General features: G+C 34.9%; 1 long non-coding RNA gene across 1 annotated transcript; it reads right to left on the minus strand.

Moving 5' to 3' along the window:
- Window positions 1-1,137: 1,137 nt before the first annotated feature.
- Window positions 1,138-12,601, minus strand: LOC108583141. Its single transcript, XR_001897466.3, has 5 exons — window positions 12,445-12,601; window positions 8,377-8,541; window positions 4,271-4,689; window positions 3,758-3,931; window positions 1,138-2,185 (listed from the first exon to the last, which is right to left on the minus strand). It is a non-coding gene; the product is annotated as an uncharacterized LOC108583141 (long non-coding RNA).
- Window positions 12,602-15,871: the final 3,270 nt, after the last annotated feature.

Consider the following 15,871-nt stretch of genomic DNA (forward strand, 5'->3'; position numbering starts at 1 on the left):
CAAAATATACTGAAAGATTAAACCACAGGAAGAGCAACAAGCAATGCAGACATCTTCAAATGCAGCTCATCCTTTGGTCATATCCAATTGTAATTGCTCAGATTTATCATATGCATTGTTTAGCCTTTCTAGAATTTCCCTATTAACGTATTTTCTTATTATTACATCTAAGTGAAAAATTACAGCCATCCACTTACATTATAATTCTGTCTAGCCTCTGAAATTATTATAGTTTTGACTTAAATCTCTTCTCCCTTTCTGAATGTGTAGTGAAGCATTGGGTCTTCAGATTATGGTAATGCAAAATAAAAGTTAGATTTGTATGATTTAATAAATTGTATCATATTTTTACTTAGAGCATTAGGTATATTTGGTCATTTAAAAATGCATTAGCTAATCAGAATCTATTGCCTTGTTAAAAATCTATGTTTCAACTTCATTTTCTTTGCTATAAATTGTTTAAGTTTTCCATTGGGCATGATTATTGTTGATTTTGATTCTGCACAACTCTAAATTACTAAGAATATGGTAGTTTCATATTGCCTATACATTTGATCCAAGTTAAGTTTAAAGTGTTATTTAACACTTTAACACTACAAATGTAGTGATTCTTTGTAGATAAGGCTAGATTTAAATGCTCATCTTAAGCCAAATTTATTCTGCAGTCCAATTTAATATTTTAAATTACTCCTTTTGAGTTTGACCATGTGACATTTATCAAGACAGTTGCTCATTTGTGTTCTGTGGAAAAATATTATTTTAAATAATTCTTGTACATAGTCCTGCTTCCAAAGTACAATAGATTCTCTTAAAATGTGGTTATCATTTGGAGCTGGGGTATGTAATCTTTTTCTCCTTTCTCATCACACCTCACCTCGATTTATAAAATCAGAAAAAAACATGCTTATTATCATTCAATATACTTCATATAACTTCCATCTTCTATATAGGCATAGTGTTAAACCAACATGAGATTTGAGAAAAGGCATAATTGGCCTTCATTCTATTCATTTCATTTTTATATGGTTGTGATTAAGTTGTCTCTTTGTGGACACAATGGACACTTAGGAGTCATGCACTGTTCTGACACAGCATAGGCACTGCTTATCCTAATCAGTCAAGAAACAAGACAGGAAATGGAAACCAATCTAGTTATTTTAATTGGTAAAATATTTAATATGGGAATTCAAGACCTTACGAAATCAATGTAATAGCTCGACGGCTGACTTGCCCTCTAGGTCAACCACTGGAGCAATACTGGTCTATGTTGGAAACTTTTTGCTGCTACAGTAGAAAGCTGGAGAATGGGCACAAGAAACAGCAATCCAGGGATTATGAATTCATATCAGGAGTTGAGCATACCCACCAATTTCTTTGAACACCTGAAGCTGGAAAACGTTCTGTAGAAATTTGCTTCATGAAACCGTAATGATGTAAGGACGGCGGCAACAAGGGTTGCAGAATAACTGTGTAGCTCCTGCCAGCTGAAACACAGGCAAAAGCCCTCGAAGCCAAAACTGTTACTCATCTAGAACCCTAAATGAAAGAGAATCTGCTATGTGTTCAGTGTAACTTCGATACTGTGGAAGACAGAAAAAAAAAAATGTTTTGGAACATCAAGAAGTCAATCACAATATTTTTTGCTCTTTCACAGAAAAAATGCGGCGAGCTTTTACAGTTTGCCTTAATTTATTTCAATTGATTCTTTTGAATCTAACTGAATCAGGCTTTTTCTCAGCACTCCTTTTAAATTGGTATCATGGTATTTAATAATGAGCAGGTACACAGTTCTTAGTCTTCATCTGACTGGACTTCTCAGCAGGACTGAACAATGTTGCTTTCCCTTCTTATGGATAAAAGCAGAAAACCAACTTCTTTTGTATTATTAAGTTGACTTCAGTAAAACTGCAGTCTCAAGGTTTTCCTTTTATTTTATAGTTATTTTTTCCCAGTCTTGTTCGTCAATGACTCCTCCAGTATTTGCCTCCTAGATGCTGAAATTCTTCAAGGTACAGAGTACTTTGACTTCTCTTTTGTAACTCCACATATTCCCCGAGTGAATATCTTGTCTCATGATTTTGAATACTATCCTTTCCAAATTTAAACCTCCACACTCTTCTTCTGTACAGCGTCTTCATTTGGATGTTTAATAATCATCCCAGGCTTAACATTTGCCCAGTCAACTCTTTAAAAAAAAAAAAACTTAGATTCAGGAAGTACATATGCTTTTTTGTCTCAAAGGTATTATATGTGTGAAAGGAAAATAAATATTGGGACCCTGAACTCACTCAGCTGTTGGAAAAAGTCAAGCTGGGAACTGGGTCACACAAACCTGCCTCCCATTTGATTCCTACATAAGATGACTACAAAGATTAAAAAAACAAAACAAACAAACAAAAATACACATCTCCCTTACAACTTGCTGACAAGGAACTTCCTTGTGGTTCCAGATCTTTACCCTAAAATAGTTGTGTTGAATTTCACCCTGGCAATGTAAACTGATAGAGTATCTTCATAGGTACAGGACAAAGGACAGAACTTAAAGTTACCTCTCTGCTCACCTGAGACAAATGCATATCTGATTGCTTCCTCTGCCCTATTGTCTACATTATGTTATGTAAAAATGCAGATTCCCTGAGCCAGGGGAAGGCATAAGTGACCATTCCTCTACATGCCCTCACATGCAAATTGTGTAGTCAGTGAAAGGGTGATCAAAGACTCAAAAGATGTAACTGTTTGCCTCTAACCTACCACACCTTTTAATTTTTTCACCTCTTTCCTCAATGTCTGCCCTTTTCTGTTTATATATAAATAATTTTTTTTTGAGATAGAGTCTCACTCTATGGTCCAGGCTGGAGTGCAGTGGCACAATATCGACTAACTGCAACCTCTGCTTCCCGGGTTCAAGCAATTTCCAGCTAATTTTTGTATTTTTTTTGTAGAGACGGTGTTTCACCATGTTTGCCAGGCTGGTCTCGATCTCCTGACCTCAAGTGATCCACCTGTCTCGGCTTCCCTAAATGCTAGGATTATAGGTGTGAGCCACTGCCCCAGCCTTTCCTGTTTAAATATTGAAGCCCTCAAAGTCATCTTTGGAGAAAGGCATAGATTTGTCTCCCTGTGCTCATCCTTAACTTTGCCAAATAAACCTCATAAAATGATGGAGACTTGCCTCAGTCATTTTCAAGGATTTACACATATATAATGGTGAAGATTGGGATTCAAATGTACCCATGACCCAAATATTGAACATTGTACCCAATAGATGATTTTTGAACCCTAATTACCCCACCCTTCCCCATTTTGTAGTTTCCAGTGTCTATTATCTCCATCTTTGTGTTCGTGGGTATCCATTGTTTAGCTCCACCTATAAGTGAGAATATGCAATATTTGATTCTCTGCTTCTGAGTTAGTTCTCTTAGGACAATGACCTATAGCTCCATCTTTGCTGCAAAGGACATAATTTCATTTTTTAATTTTACATAGTATTCCATGGTGTATATATACAACATATTTTCTTTATCCAGTCAACCATTGGTGGACACTGGTTAGTTCATGACTTTGCTATTGTGGACAGTGCTATGATAAACACACAAGCACAGGTGTCTATTAACTCTAGATCAAAATGGAACTCCCAGAACTGCTCTTGCACCCACTCTCAGCCCTTTACAAAATTCTGTAAGCACTGTTTTTAAAATACATCCTAAACCAAACATCTTCTCACTACCTGCAACATCACTTCCCTAATTCACCTTACCGTCTTCTTGTGTCTGCATCTCAGGAAGAGTTGGTCCGTCACAGCTTCATACACAGAATAACACTTCCTCTAGATAAATTGTGTCCTGCTTGCTGGGTGGGATTCTCTCATCATGGTCCTATGTCCATTCAGTAAGTATCTCGAACCATTGTAAGCAGATTGTGCACCAGGTAACTGGAAGGGGGAGCAGGTACGGAGACAGTTTTCCCCAAGATGTCTTCTACTTGACTCCTTGATTGTCTACCCTCTACTTAGCTATGTTTCCTCTTTCTACCATGCCAATTTTATCGTGTTTCTGAAGTCCCAAATTATCTCCAAAAGATGAAAATTCACACTGTCATTATAATAGCCATTTATTTGAACCTTTGTTTTGGTTAACATGCAAGCACACATACTAGATGACACAAGACACACAAGTTACAGTAATGAGAAAAAGGGTGAAAAAAATGCAGATCAATACTTTGGTATTGACCTAAGTCATCAATCATTTCTGGATTTCCAAAAGCCTCTTACCTGCCATTATTGTGTCTACTCTTGGTTCTATTCAATACAATTTCACACAGTGAGCTCTTTACGGGTTTATTAAAAGTACTCATTTCATACCACTCTTTCTTTAAACTCTTCTTCTTTAAAACTTTAAACTTTTCTCATGACTTATTTGGCCAGAGTCAAATTACATTTTTTTAACTCAAGATGCCTCATTATCTAATCACATCTCTACTAGTCTGACTTTGTCTCTTGTCATTTTGCTCATCTCTCTATGACTTCTTCATCCTTTAAAGTCAAACACATCCCTGTTGATCATCTTTGCACTTGTTCTTCCCTGTGCTTGGAAAATGTTTACTTTATGTGGGCACATGGCTTGTTCCTTCATTTTCTCAGGACTATATCCAAAGCCACCATTGAACAGAGGTACTCCCCATATACTCCCACTAAAATAAAAAGGAACATTAGTCTCTAATTAAAAATAACTCTATAGTTTTCTTCATAGCACTTACTATAATTTTATTTCTTTGAGCATTTTTAAGATTTATTATTCAAAGGTTCTTTTATTCCATAGTTGTATGAAACCAGATGGTTTTATTACGATTTATGTGCCTCAGTTTCCCAATTTGTATAATGGAAGTTATAGTATTTCACCTTCATAGGGTTGTTATAAAGATTACATGAATTTTAGTAAGTGTAAACAAAATCAGAACAATATCGGGCACATTGTAAATCCTCAGTAAATATTAGCTCACCTTGTTGCATATTTGTTTCTCTCCTTTATTCCTCATGAGAATCTAAGTTCCCTTCAGGTAAGAACTAACTGTGTTTTGCTCACTGCTTGTTACATTAAATTTGGCAGGCATTTCGTCTATGAACTCAGAATAGCCAGGGGAAGAAATCCCTATTGTGAAGGGATACATTATCCTCAAACTGTTCACTCTTAACAGAAAGCAAAGAAGAGAATAAATTCACCACCAGGACTAGTTAAGCTTCTCTCCATGTGGGCTCTGTCGTTTATGTGAAATAATCATTATCTGCTTGTGTAAACGTGCAGCGCAATACTGGTGCTCTTTCACTTTCTAGTTCTAAATGTCAGTCTTCAGAGAGTGTTTTGGAGAAACTTGAGATCTGTGGAATCCGTCTAGCTTCTGTAATTCTGGCCTAAAAGCTTGGTTCGCCTGGATTAGTGATGAGCCCCAAATTTAGAATCTTAAACACTGCCCACTTGTGGCACAGTGAGGTGAGGTCATGCAGATTAACAACAACAACAAAAGTAATTTTATAATTATAAACTTCCAACAATTGCTTGTGATTCAGCATAGAATAGAAGTGCTTGTAATTAAACCTACTATGTAGTAAGTGCTCATGATTAAGGGCAGCCTGTTCAGTGTGATAGGCCCTTCAGAGCAGAAGGATGTCCAGTCCATGACCAGAGCTAAGAGGACTGAGCTGTGCTTTTCAGATTCAGGCTGGGAGAATAAATAGAAGACAGAAATAATTTATTGAAATGGTATAAAATATAAAGAATCATAAATTTATTTCCAGTATGGGCTAGATTCATATTTAAAAGAAATACATATAGTGTCTATTTTGTAAATGTAATCTCTCTCTGTTTCATCAATTTTAAATATAAAAGCCTCTGAGTCATAACTCTTTCAATTTGTTTTATTTTTATTTTTATTTTTGAGACGGAGTCTTGCTCTGTCGCCCAGGCTGGAGTGCAGTGGCGCGATCTGGGCTCACTGCAAGCTCCGCCTCCCAGGTTCACACCATTCTCCTGCCTCAGCCTCCCCAGTAGCTGGGACTACAGGCGCCCGCCACCTTGCCCGGCTAATTTTTTGTATTTTTAGTAGAAATGGGGTTTCACCATGTTAGCCAGGATGGTCTCGATCTCCTGACCTCTTGATCTGCCCCTCTGGGCCTCCCAAAGTGCCGGGATTACAGGCGTGATCAAGTTTCAGTGGTTCTATAGAGAAGGTGCAATGCAACAATGTTCTATCCTGCATAATCCGTAAGTTAAAATGAGAACATTATATTGCCATATTTTTTACAGTAGCAAACAAAAATGAGTAGACAATCTTAATCTCCCATTTTAAGATGCAAACCTTTACATGTAATCCTGTCAATTGGAATACTGTTATTTGAGATTTGTTAAGGAAAGCATTTTGATGTAAGATACATTTGTTTTGAATAAATATTATTCATCTGTCCTATGTCATGATCAATTCGTGAGGTAATGTATTTGAAGAGCCTATATATTATTTTGTTTTCTGAGTTAAATTTCTTTTATGTCACCAGATTATGTTTATTCCCCAAAAAAACACGATTGTTTCTATTTATATTAGTTAATTCTCTAATTTCTATATATGAACTTACCTTACACTGTTTTCTCATCTATAAGATGAAGACAGTAATATTGACTTTGATATATTAATATATTATTTGACTACTTTGATGAAAATTAATTTTAAGCATCCATAATATTAGTTTTCATGAAGAAAATTTCTCAACATTTCAGTTGTACAATAAAATTTTTTGTAAAAATTTTGGAGGATACTTAATACCTGTGGCATAGTAAATACATTTTCAAAACAGTACATGTGTATAATTTATGCTAAGCTTTATGCTGAATTCTGGAAACAAAATGAAAAATATGACAAGACTCCTGCTCTCAAAGGGTCTCACTTCTAGTTTAGGGAGAAAGAAATTTGGCAGTAAGTATACCAGGTGGCAAGTATTGTATCTGATGAAGGTGAAGGATGTGTGGAGAGCCTAGCACATGGTGCTCTAGTTGAGAAAAGCTAAATGTTTCATTATGACATAACAATGACATCAGCAGATACATGGTGGTCATATTCTCATTCTGCCAAACCCTTGACTCTTTTGTTGTTGTGTTTTTGAGGCAAAGTCTTGCTCTGTCACCCAGGCTAGGGTACACAGTGTCTCAATCACAGCTCACTGCAGCCTAAAGTTCCTAGGCTCAAGCAAACCTCCCACCTCAGCCTTCTGAGCAGCCAGGATCACAGGCTCATGCCACCATACCCAGATAATTTATTATCACTATTATTTGTAGGGATGGGGTCACTCCCTGTGTTGCCTAGGTTGACCTTGAACTCCTGGACTCAGGCAATCCTCCCACCTCCACCTGCCAAAGTGCTGGTATTACAGCCATGAGCCACTGCACCCAGCCAAAGCCTCCACTTAAAAACAATGGTTGAATTTATACAATTCTTAGATTCATTTTAAAAGTCATATTTGAAAACAGAGAGCTATTTTTACCTTAAACTAAAGCCTGTTGGACCAACATAACACAGGTTTTGCTGGATATTACATGTAGTATTTTCATTCTCTTACATTTGTCCCTCACCAGGCTAGTAGACAGGGGCATAGAATACAAAGGATTTCTAATATGGTAGAATCTCTTGGGAAGTATTGTACTGGTACTCAGCAAAATCATTAGCTCTTTCATGCATTATTTAATTTCCTTTCAAAGAAAAGGTGTTCCTTTTTTTATGCCCTCCTCCATCCACTACAGGTAAAAGTTTTACAACGTCCTCATAATGTTTATTTAGCCTGTAGAAGATCTGAAGCAGGTTGACAACACACATTATTTGAATTATGATGAGGAAGAAATTAGTGAGCCAAGTTCTTCTGGTATCCATATTGAGAACTGATCAAGTGTACTCCTTTTCACACCCCATTGAATAAAATCAGTGGATTTTTTTTGCACTTACCTGTTATTCTAAGTCTAAAAATACATCATTTAGGAAAGAGAACCTGTAGTAATTTGTGGTCTAAATGATGGCAACTAAATTAAAACACTTTATGTTGACTTCAACCATTTCTGTTTTAATAAGATACTATCATGAAAATGGAGAATTGTGTTGATGATTATGAGTAAGGAATGATCAAATATTTGAGACTACATTATATTTACCTGTGTTTATATCACTCACCCATTTTTGGGCTTTGAATTACTCTGTAACAAAAATTGTTACCTCAGAAAGCAAATACTTTGAAACATTGTTCATATAATAAAAATAATGTTATTGTTATATCATAATTAAACATCCTATATTTTCTCAATTATAGCCCAATGTTTCTCCCTGTGTGAGACTCTTTCTACTTACCAACTAGTGTATTTACTGCCAACTTTCTTCCTCCCAAGTAGAAGTCAGATGCTTTGAGAGCAGGAGTCTTGCATATTTATCATTTTGTCTTCAGAATTCAACATAAAGTTTAGCATAAATTGAACATACAACACATGTTTCTTGGGCTTGGATTTTAAATTGAATCTAAAGGAAATATATCATAGAAGTTAAATTATGTGAAATTGACATTGTTGGTGTTGAACACACTGTTAATGTATTAGCCATATTTATATTTAACATTTCATAGCATCACACAACCATATCATCATAGAAGGAAGTTTTATTATAAATAAAATACAATTCAAACCAAAGCCTTATTACAGAGATAAAACAAAAGAAATTCCAACTCCCAAGAATAAGTTGCTTTCTGGGAGCTGATAAAGAACTTCTCACACTTTTGGATTGTTTTCTTCTTTTTTTCTGTCTAATGTATTAAAAGCCACACTCATTCCAATCTCACTTGTTTATGTTATTGGCAGATTTCATAGAAAAGTTGCTCAAGTCTCCATAAACTTTCCATTCTACCTTGCAAATGAAGACAATAGGATTTTGCAAAATGTCAAACCAAGAAAATGCAACAGAGCTAACGGTTCTTAAAGAACAATGTTACAGAATATCCAATTACTATTCTCAGAATTCTCTTCCTGGAATACGTCAATCAAAGTCCACATTTTGACTGCAGTAGCAATAAAAACCCATTGCGATGGCGATTTTCAAAAATGTCAGCAATCGTTTTTAAATACATATCAATATTTTATAATGCCCATTTTATAATCATCTAATAAAAAAGTAAGCAATGTCAAAACATCTGTGATCTTTTTGTAGTACAAATTTAAAGTTAATAAAAATAAAAACTTTCAGCTGGACCATATCTAAGTTTTCATTTATAGGAAAAATAGTGTGGGAATAGAAGAGCCTGAGGGAAGCGACTGTCAGGTTTCCAGAAATCTATTTTTAATTAATCATCTGTATAAATTCACATAGAAAAATTACTTAAAAGAAAGAATGTTTAATTGAAATCTTTACTGTGACTCTATAATATCAAGTTGTCTGCAAATGAAATGTAGTGATCAAGTTATTAATTCGTTATTAAGATCTAACATGTAGATAGAAACAAATATTTTATTTGGTACAATTTTTAATACTTGGACTCACACTCTTATATTGTCTTTTTAATTGGATAGGGTGAAATTATATTATCAGAACTAACAACTTTCATCTGATAGGACAAGCATTTTTAAGGATTTTAATTACCAGGAGGGTTTGATCCATATCTTATATTTTTCTTACATATTTGTGCTAGGTATAATATCAAATATAACATATAGCGGTTGTTCAGGATGTGGTCAATGCACAGGATTAAAATTTTTAGAAAGGTAAATGTAATTATCTCCTGAGGCAAAGAACTACAGACAGTTCTGACATATACTGGCTTATGATCAGGATTGAAATTTATGTTCACTAAATGTGGTTTACAGTATAGTCCAGAATATTTTTACCTATGTATCTGAGATAGAAGTGTATATTTTCAATTAATGTTTCTGAATCGTATTTTAGTGAAAGCACAGTTTTTTACTGTCTTGTACTAAAAGCATTATATAGAAGACTGCACTTCATGTCCACTTACAAAAATGAACACCACTGTTATTTATATATTTTTGTTTATGTAAAGCCCCAAAGATAAATGTTAAGGCTAATATATTTTAAGTTTGCCTGTTAACAACTGCATTAATAAATACATGTTTCTTGCTGATAAACAGGTCAAGGGAACCCAGCTTGTCATTTGGGATTTGAAACTTGTAGCTCTAAGCACCCCTCATTCGGTATATTACCACACCTCAGGCAAAATACGAAAACCAAGTTTTCAGTTCAGTTCACTGTATAAAGAACTCATGGGTAGCAGATTTATAAATGGGTCAAAAATAATGTTTAAACTTAAAACTACCTGTGTTGATAACAAACTCAAATGAAAAAAAAAGTACAACATGTAAGTACAACATATAATGACAACATAAATGCTATTTCCAAAACTATTTTCCAATAATCACTACAGTCTTAAAATCAAAACTTGTTATTTAAAAAACATATATTTTCCATATTGTTAATGCAAACATATCAAGTATATATCCATGAGTATTAAAATTAGTTACTTTTCTTCTGACATAAAACAAGATTCCTTTAAGTGTTAATAAAACAAAAAATTATTTACCTTGTCCTTGATTCCAAATCCTAAGCATAGTATTTAATTATTAAGTTTATTCAGTAATCTCTGTGGCATTTTTAAGCCAAATATTACAATCAGTGTTTGATGGTAAATATATCTGAAATTTCAGAACATCCTTTACTAAAGAGAGCATATAAATTTAATATAAATCATAATAAAAGTACGTGATAATAAAATTATCTCCATACTATATAAAAGAATTAAATAAATTAAGCAATAATACCTAGGGCAATATTTAGGGAAATATTTTTCTGAGGGATTTTGTTCATCATATATAATTAAAATAAGATTATTCATAATCCATTTTTATACTTTAATCAAATAAGTTTATTTCCTTATTAAATCAGTATTATATTTTAGTCAGCCACAGACAGAAATAAAGATTTAACCCTTCAATGTCGTTGTGGTAATGAAAGCCATTCTTACTGTAATTTCTAGGCAGATTTTATAGCAATGTAGAAAGGAAAGAAGAATTGCATATTCTTAAAGTATTTTAACCCAGAATTTATGCATATGGAGCATTTACATTTCGTAGACAGAATTTACTCCAAGAAAAGGTGATATGATTTTATTTAGTTTCCACAATGCTGTTGTAACTTATTGTAAGCCAATTAACATTAACTGAGAACTTAACACGTGACAGAAATGTGTCCAGTCCTTTCTTATACAAGCGGAATGATATTGTCTTCTGACCCTCTAACAGTCAGATGGAGAGATGTGAAAAAATCATTAAATATTTTGTTTAAAAACTCATGATACAATTCTTATTCTAATGGAGTTTCATTTAACGTGAATAAAAGCATAGTGTAAGAAACTGCTTCTTGAAAACAGGAAAGGCTTTGCACATTCATCTGTCATCTCACCCCAGAAAAGTTAATTTTACTTTCCCTACTTAAAATATTATCTGGCATCCTGATGATGAAGGAGTTGCAGAAATGTAGTTTCCCAGCCTCCATTCCTTGTAATTTGGGGGAAGAACTGGAAGAATTACAGAGGATGACAAGTGGTAATTCAGACACATTCCAACATGGAACACGTACTACACAAATACCCAAACCGTTTCATGGAAGCCTACGTTGTACCACTTAGTGGCTTCACTCAGTATTTGTTTAATCTACCCAATCCTGCCGAGTAGATATTATCCTGTTTGATGATAAAGCAGTTTAAGAGACTTAGCTGAGTGTACTGGACTCAATCTAGCTTTCAAATATAGTCTATTAAACACATGATATTTCTCCCTGTATATGGCCATTGTATATGATAACTTATATGGACTTGATGTATTCATCTCAATATTGAATTGCTGGCAATTCTCTCTCACATTTCCATTCCAGCATTTACACAAATCATAATATTTACGATTCCTTCACATCTTCAGAGGAGCAATTTTGTTATCACCCACTATGGTACTAATATTTGAATATTTCAAAAATATGAAATCTAAACATGTTTGTTTTAAATCAAGTTACTATTAATAGGGAACATTTGACTCAATTTTGTTAATGCTTATTAGTTTCTCAATTAACTTCCAATAGTTCACACACAGAAATTAAATTAGGAATTACTCTCTTAAATACAAAATATTTTATATAAATATATTTAAGAATCTGGTTTTAATTATTTGCCATTTTATACATGAGTATAGTAGAGATATTGTGCTTATGATAAATATGGAAGATTTAGAATAAATGAAGCAAAAACATTAAATGTACAATCATATAACAGAACCATTGTGCCTATTGTTAACTGGTCTTAAGAAGACTAAGCCAATTATTGTAATAAACATCAGCATTCCAGTAATAAAATAAGCTTCTTGATGTTACCTTTGCTTCCAATTTTATTTTAAATATAGGAATTCATGAAGATGCTATACAGGTGAGCTTCAGTGAATTTTTCTCAATGCAAACAAAGGTAAAATATGACATTTGAAATTTATCCTCTGTCATGTTCCCAGCTGCTTACATAGTAGAGAATCTGTTCAGTCTCCATGGATCATTGTTGATGTCACAGGTGGCTGCAGAAGACTTACTTCACATTATAAATACTATTCCCTTCACAGAGAATTCAGTATTAGAGAAGGTCCTTTAGTAAAGTTTTCTGTTTAGTAATTTTTCTTTTCTTCCTTTTTTCATTTATTTATTTATTGATTTTTTTGACACAGAGTCTCACTTTGTTCCCGAGGCTGCAGTGCATTGATGCGATGTCAGCTCACTGCAACCTCTGCCCTGCTAGGTTCAAGCGATTCTCCTGCCTCAGCCTCCTGAAAACTGGGGCTACAGGCACGCACCACTATGCCTGGCCAATTTTTGTATTTTTAGTAGAAATGAGGTTTGGCCACATTGGCCAGGCTGGTCTCAAACTCCTGACCTCAGGCGATTCACCTGCTTCAGCCTCCCAAGGAAAACATTTTTTTAAATAAAAAAATTGAATGGCCCTTGTATATGGCATTTGTTAAAATAAGTTTATTTATAGTGTTTTTTTTTATCATTCCCATTGGTTTTAAATAATTAATCTTTGCCTTTTCATTTTCAAATAAAAGTGTGTACAATTGTGTTAGTCCGTTTTTGCATTGCTGTAAAGAAATACCTGAGACTGGGTAATTTATAAAGAAAAGAGGTTTCATTAGCTCATGGTTCTGTAGCCTGTACAGGATGCATGGTGACAGCATTAGCTCAGCTTTTCAAAGAACTCAATTATACTTAGACTTGAAATTATATACCTACATTTCTAAAATTATACTTTTCTCAGGTTGGAACCACTTGTATTTTGTGTTTGAAGTTTACAGATGGGCATTTACAATTTGCTAACTAAAGAGTAACTTGGACTAAATACTCAAAATGCTCAAAGTCTACATTATAAAGTGCCAACTCATTCAGATCTGGTTTCAAAAAAATTGCTTATTTTTTTCTTTCATGAAATACCCCATATGAATATGGATAACACACATACACAATGTACTTGTTTTTGTGCATATATGTAATTGTAACAATAATTTCATCTTTTTTTTTTTTTTTTTTTTTGAGAATGAGTCTGGCTCTGTCCCCCAGGCTGGAGTGCAGTGGCGTGATCTCGGCTCAGTGCAAGCTCCACCTCCCGGGTTCACGCCATTCTCCTGCCTCAGTCTCCCGAGTAGCTGGGACTACAGGCACCGCCACCATGCCTGGCTGATTTTTTGTTTTTGTATTTTTAGTCGAGGCAGGGTTTCACCGTGTTAGCCAGGATGGTCTCGATCTCCTGACCTCGTGATCCGCCCACCACGTCCTCCCAAAGTGCTGGCATGAGCCACCATGCCCGGCCAATTTCATCTTAAGCAGTTTATTTGCTGCTGTTTTAAGTGAGAACTTGGAACTGATGCAGGTAAGAAGGTCCTTGTCTTCGCCCAGGAAAGAATTCAAGGGCCAGCTGATGTGACAGAAAGCAACTTCTATTGAATCAGTACTGCTCCTTGAGGAACAGCGCTAACCCACAGGCAGTGTGGCCACAGTCAGTCCTCTATGGGTTGTTGGCAGCTGTATTTATATCTGCTTTTAATTATATGCTCATTGAGAGGTGGATTATTCAGAACCATCTGGAAAAGGGGTGGGAATTTCCATAACCATACAAGATAACTTCTGTGCAGTATAAGCCAAGTGGCCATGGCGCCGTATCTTTATGTTAATGAGCAGTGAGGGCAAATTGAGGTTGCTTTTGTTACCACCTACTGGTTTGGCTTCTTCACTGTATCCCATTTCCACCAGATCCTGCTTCATTCCTGGAGAAATAACCAGAAAACAAGTCCTGCTGACCTCCTCCCTTGGAATTATTTAAAACTAATCACTAAAATATTAATTAACCTCAAGTTTTAGTAACTACTTTTAATTTCTTGAGCATCTTATTTTAGAATAGAATGTTTCATGTGGAAGAATTTAGGAAATAACATGCTTTTCTATACTAAGTAAGCCTGTATTTATTTGTGGCTCTCCAAGCATTGAGTAATCTGATTTTCAAAATGTTGAGCTCTTAAATCATGAAAATAGACAAGCAGATGTTTTAAATTCTAGTGTGTATTCAAAGTTGGGGTCATGCTTTGTACCTGTAGGGTAGACTGAAGCAGCAACGGTTCAACAAAGTTTGTGCATTTCTAGCTGGCACTATCAGACACAGCTTTTTAAAAACAGGACTCAATAATTATTTTCTAACATAAGATAACTTGTTGCACCCAGTGAAAATCTGGCTTAGTCATTTTAAAAGGGCTATGAGTGTCTTTGACTGAATATCTATTTTTTCTCCACGTTAGACTTAGTTTTCCTATTAAGAATAGAAAAAATAATTCATTATTCAATAAATTACTCATTGAAGAAATTGTTAATGGCCATCTCCTAAGAACTATGCTAGAGGTCAGGTGTCTAAAAACAAATATGATCTATTATGTACCCTGGGGAATGTTAATATCTAGTTACAGTGAGTAGAGTCAATAGAATGATAAATGGGACAAATACAGCTATTCGCTGTTAGGTCAATTAATTTTCTTATTGTGTTAGATGATTTGAAAAAGAAAAGACATGATTTATCCCCTCCTGATAGCCAAGCTTCTTTGCTTGGTAACTTTTCAGCTCCTTCTATCAACAGCTGGAGTGTGTTTCTTCCCAACCTCAATTGTGGTCGTCCTGGAACTCATTTAACTGACAGTATGCAGAAGAAACGAATACTGAACCAGTTCTGAACGTAGGCCTTAATAATCACCCACCTGTTTACAGAATGCAAGGTTTGGGTGGCTTCCTAGCTGTCACAGCACATTTTAGTGGAAATAAAAAGTATAACAATTCTCTGGATTTTTGGTTGCTTCAAAGAGTAATGTAGAACTTGGTAAAAAGGAAATAATGAACTCAGGAATTTAAATTCAAAAGGGACATCCTGGTAAGACACTATGAAACTTTTTAAATATCCCCAAAATAAATATTACATCCTTTTGTCACAGAATCATTCTGAAAAACAAACCCCAGTCTAATTCTGTGGGTTGCTGAATTACATTCCAATCTAATGCACAGTATTGGAGAGTTTCTTATGTGAAGTTACAACACTGATCTGAAAACTGGGATCAGGTCATCTGAGCAGACTTCGGTGAAGCTAAGATCCTGAACACTCTACCACACTTCTTTGCCCTCAACAATAGCCTTTCTTCCCCTGTTAAATATACTGCCCTTCTTTCTTGACAAACCTGCAGTGATTTCTCTGGAGGTGTTTATTTTGCAGGTGGCCGCTGATTCTCCA

Source organism: Papio anubis, chromosome 19, assembly GCF_008728515.1.
Source record: "Papio anubis isolate 15944 chromosome 19, Panubis1.0, whole genome shotgun sequence".
NCBI classification, from domain to species: domain Eukaryota; kingdom Metazoa; phylum Chordata; class Mammalia; order Primates; family Cercopithecidae; genus Papio; species Papio anubis.